Source organism: Xyrauchen texanus, chromosome 49 (assembly GCF_025860055.1).
Source record: "Xyrauchen texanus isolate HMW12.3.18 chromosome 49, RBS_HiC_50CHRs, whole genome shotgun sequence".
NCBI lineage: Eukaryota > Metazoa > Chordata > Actinopteri > Cypriniformes > Catostomidae > Xyrauchen > Xyrauchen texanus.
Genome location: NC_068324.1, coordinates 13,733,284 through 13,743,487, shown reverse-complemented (window position 1 = coordinate 13,743,487; position 10,204 = coordinate 13,733,284).

The following is a 10,204-nucleotide window of genomic DNA, read 5'->3' as shown; positions in this document are numbered from 1 at the left end:
TTGTGCAGAGCTATAGATGGGTGAGTGAGTTCAGGACACTCTGTCAGTGTCACTCACAGCTCGGCGGTGCCAGGCTGAGTCAGAAGAGCCTGTTCTGTTTCCCTGCACACTCAGAGCCAGCTGTGCATGGCTGGCACACAAGCCAGTGCTTCTTTACTGTCTCTTTACCATGTCAAGGGATGGCAAACAAAGGACAAGTGAGTTAAAGTCACATTAGCCTAATTAACTAGACTTGTGAATTTGTGAATTGTCATTGTGCCCTTGAGCAAGCCACTTAACCCCTGGTTGCTCTAGATGGGCTGCCCTGTAATAAGTCCTTTTAAATGTAAGTTGGTCATCAGTGGCCATCTTTTTAATGCTCCCGTGCAGCTATTTCCAGTCATGCAAGGTTATCATCTATCCACTGGAATGGAGAAAGACCAAAATCTGCACTTACATTTCAATAGCAGGTCAAATAAATAAATAAATAAAATCTGTCAAAATGGCTTTGCTTTTTTTGGGGCTCAAACCAGGCTCAAATTAAATTGTGTACTGAAATTCAGTTGTGTTCCTTTAACCAACTGCTGGCATTGAGTTGCTTTTTCTTATGTTCAGTTGTCAGGAAGTGGCCCATCTCATTGTACTATATTTGAATATGTGCACTTTAAATTGCTTTGGATAAAAGCAATAGTTAAATGGCAAATTTAGCAAGAGAAATCATCCCAATCTACCCAAATAAGTCAGATAACTATGCAAAATAGTTAAATAGCTGTCCTTGTAGATAATTGTATATGCATGGTACTTTGAATGCATGTACCTTGATTGACTGATGACTTGTTGAGTTGTTTGTATGTAAAGGTGAGTAGACCAGAGTAGGTGAATAAAAAGTCTCCTTTCTGAATAACCTCCCAACATTGTGTTGCTAATGAACACCTTATCTATATCAAAAGAAATCTAAATGGGGCCACTTCCCTTATGAGGTGCCTTCTGTTACATTTAGACTAGAGTCATTCATGACAAATGAAGAACCCACCCCCACCGCTAGTGTCACATGACTGCTGACTGAACAACTTTCTGGTAGGTGGAGAGAAAGAAGGCATCAAATTGGTTTGGCTAATGTCAAAAGAAAATACAACAGGGCCTTAGCCAACCCATATGCTGCAGCATACATCACCTTAATACATTCTTATATCATTCACAGCATTTTATGCATATAACATATGCTAAAATCACTCAAAGCATTTTATGAATTTTAACTAGGGAGTGTAAAACAGTTTAAAACAATAGAATAGTCATTACACGTTATCACATTTTGTTTAAAATGTGATATTTACCAAAAGTATTCTCAACCAATAAACAAAACTGGGAGCTCTCTTGCACAATGCATGTTCTCGTGTTTCTAACACAAGACAGTGCTGGAAAGCAGGTGTTGCAAAAGGAGCCACATCCAATTTATGTCTAGAGTTAAATTACATAAAATTTCTCTGCTTGGCTACATATAGATATTCCGATATTTTGTATGTCCAATCTTCATTCTTCAAAATTATTTTTACCATCATTAAAACACATTGCTTTTGGCTCTATGTTGTAGTAACTGAATATACATCTCTTCATAAGGATGAATTACAAATGTTATTTTTTTATTTATAATTTTTTTTAACACATGGATTTCAATGGCTGTTTTTAATAAAAATTCACATGAATTTGATTCAGCTTGTTTGTTCTTTAAAACTGACAAATATATATAGTATATAAAATTGCTAGATTCACAGCATGATCACCAATGAAATATTTTCTTTTTGCCTTAAAGGACTAAATTAAATTGTAAGATACTGTATTGTAATACTACTTTAAGTGGGAGCCTGGGTAGCTCAGCAAGTTTTGATGCTGACTACCATCCCTTGAGTCACAAGTTCGAATCCAGGGTGTGCGGAGTGACTGTGGCCAGGTCTCCTAAGCAACCAAATTGGCATGGTTGCTAGGGAGGGTAGAGTCACATGGGGTAACCTCCTTGTGGTCACGATTAGTGGTTCTCAATGGGGTGTGTGGTAAGTTGTGCATGGATTGTGGGGAGTAGCATGAGCCTCCACATGCTGTGAGTTTCCATGGAGTCATGCACACCGAGCCACGTGATAAGATGTGTGGATTGATGGTCTCAGAAACGGAGGCAACTGAGACTTGTCCTCCGCCACCCGGATTGAGGTGAGTAACCAGGCCACCACAAGGACCTAATAAGTAGTGGGAATTGGGCATTCCAAATTGAGAATAAAGGGGATAAATAAAAAATGATAATACATTTTTTTTAAATACCCCAAAATAATGCTTAAAAACAATTATGACCATCAAATAAAAAATTATAAATCTGTCAACATTTACTCACTCTCATGTAATCCCAAACCAAAAGGACTTTCTTTCCACCATGGAACACACACACACACACACACACACACACACACACACACAAGAAAACATATTTTTCCGAAAAACTAGTGTTTCTAGTGTTTTATCATCAACCTTTTAGCGACTGCAGTACATTATTCAAAACAAATCTTCCTCATTTTACTCATTTTAACTTGTGTCTGCATTTTCAAAATAGCCCAAATTGTTGTGGAAACCAGGAACCTGGAAAAAGTGTGTTTGCTTCCTGCACAGCGCTCTGCACATGCATCAAGTGGATTTGTGAATGAGCTTCTCACATGAACATGCCAAAGAGTCCCAAGCTGTATTACTTTAGAAGACATTGGAGTCATGTGGATTACCTTTAGTCTTCCTTTGTATCCTTTTTGGATCTTGAATATTTTGGACACTACTATTTTTGACTACTAACATATGGACAAAAACACCTCATACATCCTTAAAAACATCTTCATTTGAGCAGAAGAGAGAAAGTCAAATGCGTTTGAGATGTCAAAAGGATGTGTAAATGTAAATGTAATGAGTGAATTATAATTTTTTTGTGTGAATCATTTTTAACAACAGAGATAGACTGATATATCGGTTTTATGATTAATTGGTACAGATAGTTGCTTTTTGTAACTATCGTTATCGGCTAAAATGTATGGCGATAGTTTCCGACATCTTTATACCTAAAAGTCCTGCGTTATGCACCAAATCTTATTTTGGGGATTTTGGTTGAACAAAAAACTGCATTTGGGATTTTATTAAATAATGGGTCTTTGTCTGCATCTGTCATTGTATGGAAAGAACAAGACATTTTTTTGATATTCTATAAATCAATTTTAAAAACTATTGGCCGAGTGATCGGTCATCTGCCTTTCCCACCATCTCATTTATCGGTATCAGCAAAATCCACTATCGGTTGACCTCTACCTAATGTCTTCCTGTGTTCCATAGATAAAAGAATGGCATATTTCGAATGAAATGAGGGTGAATAAATTATGACTGAATTACAATTGGTGACCTATCCCTTTAAGTATAGTAATAAATACATTTACTCTGACTTTACACTGCTGTTACAAACTGAACAGGATCAGGTCAAACTAATCTGTGCACTAAGTCAGGCTATTGCTATCACTCATTAAGGCGGTGTAATATCCCAGTGGAAACGAAGAGGGGGCAATTGACACTATTGGCTCAAATACCAGCAGACTGCTTATGACCTCAGTCTGTTACCATGTGACTAAATCCCAGGAGTCAGAATAAGGTCAAACTTACTCTAGGTGATTTTTCAGTCAATGTAACAGAAGCCATGATGACCAAGCAGCTTGTGTGACCTTTTCCTGCCCATGTCAGTGCAGCGGCTTTATTTAGCTTGATCTAATTCCCTGCTTAGATCCCCTGTGTGCTAGTAACCTTTACTACACGAGTGCTAACAACACTTAAGTAACATTGGTCACTAGTGGTCCCAATGTAAATAAACACTAATATAAAAACATTGCATTTGACCCTGATATAAGTTAACCTATATAACCAAACACAACAATTTAGAATAATTCTACAACATAAAGCTGAAGTGTATCATATTATCGATGTTATACTACTCTTGATAGTCATAAACAATGAGTAAGACATATGTACCCCCCAAAAAAACAATGTATAAACGGTACGGCTTTATGGCACTATCAAAACATTTCTCAAATTGTTTTAGCATCCCGACACAGCAACATTGGTTCAAAGAATTATGTGAGTCTGGGGCGGGACTGTTTGTTTGGAAGACAAATGGAAGACAATGGGAATATTTGGGAAATCTCCTTGAAAATATCATTTTGCAATTCTGTTCGGCGCTACTATTGGCTCAGAAATTACACACTTCACCTTTAAAAAAGGTTTTTGCAGGGCGGTATGTCAACAATTCCAGTGTTAACAATTCTGGACTTGCATTCATTGTTTGCCTTACAAATCTAGATATCCAGCAGCTAAAATGATCATTGTCCTGACAATGACAAATTAGCTCGAACTGAGTCACCCCATCAAAACAGGGGGACTGATAAAACTGTCTGCTTCCCCCTGCACTTCCTGTTGTGAGGGATGGACCCTAAAACCCCCGTTGCCATCCAGAACCTCTTCCTGTTTTCCACACGCCTGCTGGGAGTTTGTTATTGTTATTGACCACAGCTGGGCTCTGGTTGGACAGATTCCCTGAACACACATACGCTTCCACTGAACACATATACACTCTATTCATCTCTCTTCTTAATGCCAGATGTGCATATCTGGAAAAGACACAGTTATAATGTTGATAGTTCTGGGGTAATTCTAAGAAATAAGAGCATTTACCAGTGATTTGTATGTGATTTTAAGGATTCTATCAGACAAATAATGTGTTTAAATGTTCAAAATTTGTATTGTTTAATACATTATTAGCCTTTAGAAAGGTAACAGGGTTGATGGTTTCATAGTTTACAATTTGATATTACAAGCTTTGAGCTCAAGCTCGTGAAACTCCAGATAAGGGTTTATTTATATATTTGTCTGTTATGGAATAGTTCATTACTAGTCATCATATACTACAGTATTTTACACAAAAATGTAGGAATTTCTTAGTTTTTAATAGATTTTTATTTATTTATTTTATTTATTTATCCCAGCTTTGAAATCAATGAGTGAATGTTTCTAGATAAGATGTAAAGATGTACAATTTGTGCCTCCTTATAATTGTTCACTAGAAAGTGTGGCCTTAACCAAGTGTTTTTTCTGCCATCCTGAAGCATGGGCTGCATTTTCTAATGGGCCAGTGGTGGCTCAGCAGTTAAGGCTCTGGGTTACTGACTGAAAGGTTGGGGGTTCAAGCCCCAGCACCCTCAAGATACAACTGTTGAGCCCTTGAGCCAGACCCTTGACCCTATCTGCTTGGTTTCATGGCTGAGCCTGTGCTTTGACCCCAGCTTAGTTGGGATATGTGAAAACAACTGCATTTCATTGGCTCTGCACAATGACAATAAAGTTGAATCTTAATTATTGCTGTTGGCTGATTGGTTATGTCTTCAAAAATGTAATCATGTAATCCATAAAAAGTAATTGAAATCTAAAAAAAACATTTTTAAATGTAACAGTCCAATTTCAACTGCTTGATTTCTGTAATCTGATTACATAATAAGGCTTGCATGTAATCTGCTACTGCCCAACACTGTATACGCAATACTGTATATGTCTAGTTTAACAACCCATAGTAAAGGATGACATCAGTTATTCATCGTTAAAGTTATTTATTTACACATGTATATGAGGGATAGAAATGGCATCCGTTTTGTTCAATGAACCTCCAAACATTTCCCTCCCTATTGGAAGACGACCCTGACAGATCCTCAAATAAATATTTGAAAAAGTTGCATCTGGTTCTCTATACAAAAGGAAGGAGGTCAGAGACAACACAGTCCACTCGTTTTGACACACACACTTGTATGTGATGATGTCAATAACATTTGACCCTGACTAATGACCAGCATTTCCTGCCAGCCTCGGGGCATGTGTGTCCGCTCTGATCTGTCAATGCACACATCCTGTGCACACATCACCCAATGAAGTGGTAGTCACTCAGCACTAATTCATTCATTGTTAGCATAAGAGCCTGGACATCGTTCCCCCAAAACAAAACGGGTAAGCAATACTGTATGTTTAGACCATGTCATTTGTTATTAGAAGTAGTCAACAAAGGGCCATTTCATTAAATCTAAAGTAGGACTTGGACAGCAAAACAATAAACAAACTATGATGCACAAATATGTTTAGCAATCAAATCAAGAATAGCAAGAGATCAGGACCTTGTTTACTACACTGGTTCATGTAAGGCCAGTTTTCCTGACCCTTAGTTGGCTTAATCCGTATATCCTTGTTTTCCAAAGGCAGCGATGCTCATTGATGCAAACAATAAAGGAAATCCTGTAAAGTACTACATACTATTTTTAAGTATTTCTGTAGGGCTGAGGTGGCTTGTTTATTCAAGTATGACACAATAAGAAGAAACAAAAGATATGTAATGCCAGAAATTTTGTATGAATAATATCTGCCATCATAACATCTTAACTTTGATGTTAAAAAAGTAAATGTATTAAAAAAATATGTTTGTGGACAAATAAATTAAATTGATTATGATGCCTAAAGGACAAATAGTGTATAGGGAAGTTATATTATAAAGATAAATATATATATATATATATATATATATATATATATATATATATACAGTATATATGAGTGTGTGTGTGTGTGTGTGTGTGTGTGTCTATGATTCCTTACTATACCAAGTCAATAGAACCCACACCAAGTTTCTATGTTTGATCATTTTTGAATGAAATACCACACCTATGGGTTTGTTCAAATCCCTTACCCTAAGTATAAGCATTAGTTATAGTGATGTTTGCCTAAGCAAGCATCACTTATGGTGAATAAAAACAATGCATTATGTTGATTATTCACCAGTAGTTATGCTTGCTAGGGCAATCATCACTATCACTCAAATATATATATATATATATATATATACAGTATATGTATATATACAGTATATACCGTATATACATACAAATTTTCCATTCGTATGTCAATTTCCTTTTAATGTCGCTGGTAACTGGCCAAGTTTAAACTCTTATTTTAGCACAGCAGTTGATTGACAGGTGAGGGGTGGTGCTTCACTGCTGTCCGGGATGCATACAAGACAGATTACTGTTTACACCTCAAATGCGATGTGGTCACATGTGTTTTTGACTACCTTCATATGTTTTGTTTTTGTGATTCGATCACAAAACGTTTAGACCTGTATTTAGTACTAGTTACATATGATCGGATCACCAAAAACGTATCTTAATACCAGTAAACATGGTCGAATTTTCTTGAGAAAATATACAAACCTATTGAGCACAACGTTCTGAATGTCATTGGTGGACCTAGATGACCTCTGCCATAGCTATATGGGCAATTTATCCTCATTTTATAATTGTATGTGACATGTGGGTGCTCAGTGAAGTGGACAGTCAGGACAAAACACATGCTTGGCACATGTCTCTCATTACACAGGACCAATTAAGATGTTGTGGTATGCTCTTTATTCGCTCATCCCCAAATATTTGAGGTCAGAAGATGGGAGAGTGCATGTGCTCTCAGTACTTGAGGACATCGTAGCACTGCATACCATGGCTGTGTGGCTAAGCAATAGCATTAGCGCCACAAACATCTTGGCGGATATGGCAGTTTTGTAAATCTAAATATTAGGGTTGAAACAAGGCAAAGAAGGACGCAGATTTTTGAGAAGGTTTTACTGTGAATAGTGGTAAAGAACCATCACAAATAAATAAATAAAATAAAATATGTGCTGTATATATACTGTACATACAAATATAGATACACTTGCCAAAATGACTAAATGACTAGTCATTTGTTGGATGACTAGTTGACCACAGTGACCCATCCCAAGTTCTGACTTGTCATTCAGAAATTATTAGAATAAATTGAGACATAGTCTTGCTGTCTCACCCTGGGGCTTTTTTAGCATGCACAAGTGGCGCTATATTGAGAGACCTCATGTGTCCAATGAGGAAAATAAATCTAGCTGCCACCTTTAGCACACAGGACAGATGCACAGATAGACACATGCCCTGAAGAAAAAGACTGACCTCAAATGACCGCCTCCTTAGTTATCCTCAAACCATGAGTATCAGAAAAAATGTCTTATGAGATTAGGAACAACTTTTTTAGAGAAAACATTACATTCTTTCAGATGTTGTTTCTCAAATAAAAAAGCATGAATGCACACTAAACAAATCTCATATGTAGATCTGCTTTGAATCAGCAATTATCAATAGGCCACTATTGAATCACCCGGGGCAGTCTGAAACTAAAACAAAATCTGAGATGAATTTAATCTTCTGAAAAGGACATGTGCTGTTCAAGGTTTACTGTACTGTGTGAAATTACATGAAGATTTGAATAGGGAAATGATTCAAGTAAATCAAGTTTTTCAGCAACCGTAGTTCAAACTTTTTTAGGTCATAAATATTTCTCACCAGCCATAAAACTTTACTATGCATCCTAGAGATCACATCCTAGTACCGGCCCTGGAATTTCATTTTTATTTTATTTTTAAAGTGATTGCATATACACCCACCAAACACTCAGTCATAATAAAGCACATGTTGTGACAAACTGTGCCAGTTTTTTGTGTACATGTGTGACACTACTCCAGTTGTATTGACATATCATACCTTTCAAGTTCCTATGGTTTGGAAGTGGCACTACAGGCTGGCAGAAACGCTTCTGTCCTGAGGTGACCTACATAATGTTATTTTCAGTCAAAATTTCTTGAGTTCTTACCCATGAAGCTCGTTTACGTGCTTGTGCTTGGCAGTTAAATGACTAGATCATTGGTGGTATCAGCTATCCATCTCAACTAACAGTCAGAGTGTATTTTAACTGTGGGCCTGATATTTGTGTCACTGCAGTACACTGAAAAGATGCAGAGTTTGCTAAAAATTGTAAAGCCCACTGTTAATGGTCACTCGTGTTTACTAAACAATTATTACACTAACAAATCAGAAAGCAGAAGTCTTGCAAACTAAGACACAGCGCTTATGGTGAAATGTAGTCTAATCCTTTTGAAATATCAGCCTTGAATTTGTATGAAATGCCTGAAATAGCTTGGGACTATATAAAAATGTAATGCTGCATTATTTATATTATAGCCAACTATCATGCAGTTGTGATTAAAATACCATTGAAAATAGGCAAATGTTCAAAGACACACACACACACACACACACACACACACACACACACACACACACACACACACACACACACACACACAAAAAAAGGATCTTGCCATTGGTTATATCTTATTTTTTTTTTTTTATTTTTTCTCATTTGAATTAATGTCTATTTATTAGAACATCACATTAAAAAAAGGAAATTGTCTCTGAGCTGATCACAATATTTGTGTCTATAGTGTCAATCTCAGTATCAGTCATTTCAAAATGATATGACATGGATACCTTAATCTGTCTATTAAGGAAATAACATTTTCCCTAAGGTCCTTTAGGAGCTCAAAGCTTCACATGACTATTGAATGAAAATGTCACCTTGTGTAGGCTAGAGACCATGGTAGACGAATCAGATGTCACATGGATCTGTCAGCATGTTAATTCTGCACAATCATGCTCTTGAGGAACTGTCAGATAATGCCACAAAATGGACTGTATTTTGTGACTTATTACAAAGCTGGCCCTTATAGCTAAAAACTACAAAGATTTCATAAACCTGATCTAAACAAGGCAAAAACAGATGACAATAACATCAATGTTTACAAAAATACAAATTATTTTAAACAATTATCTTAGACAAAAAAAAAAAAAAAACTCTAATCACTTCAAACTAATTCTTAACATTTAAAAGGATATAAATTCAATTTTCTGGTACCATTTTCACCTCTAAAAGTAAACATGCTTAATTTTTAAAGAAGAACTATTCACAACAAGAGAAAGCTGAAACTGCTAATGTTTTTTTCCCCTGCACAAAAACTACTCCCATCAAGTGCAATGTTTTCTGTTGCTGAGAAATGTAATTTATTACAGTCATTCATGTGCTGGTAATATAATTTAGGTAACACTTTACAATAAGGTTCTATTTGTAAAAATGTGTAAATGCATTATATATCATAAGCTAAGACTGAACAGCATCTTGGTTATTGTTAATGTATCAAAATTAAATTGTTCATTGTTATATGTTAATGCTAATTTGCTAGTAATGCTAATGTAATGGGATTCAGCTGGTAAGT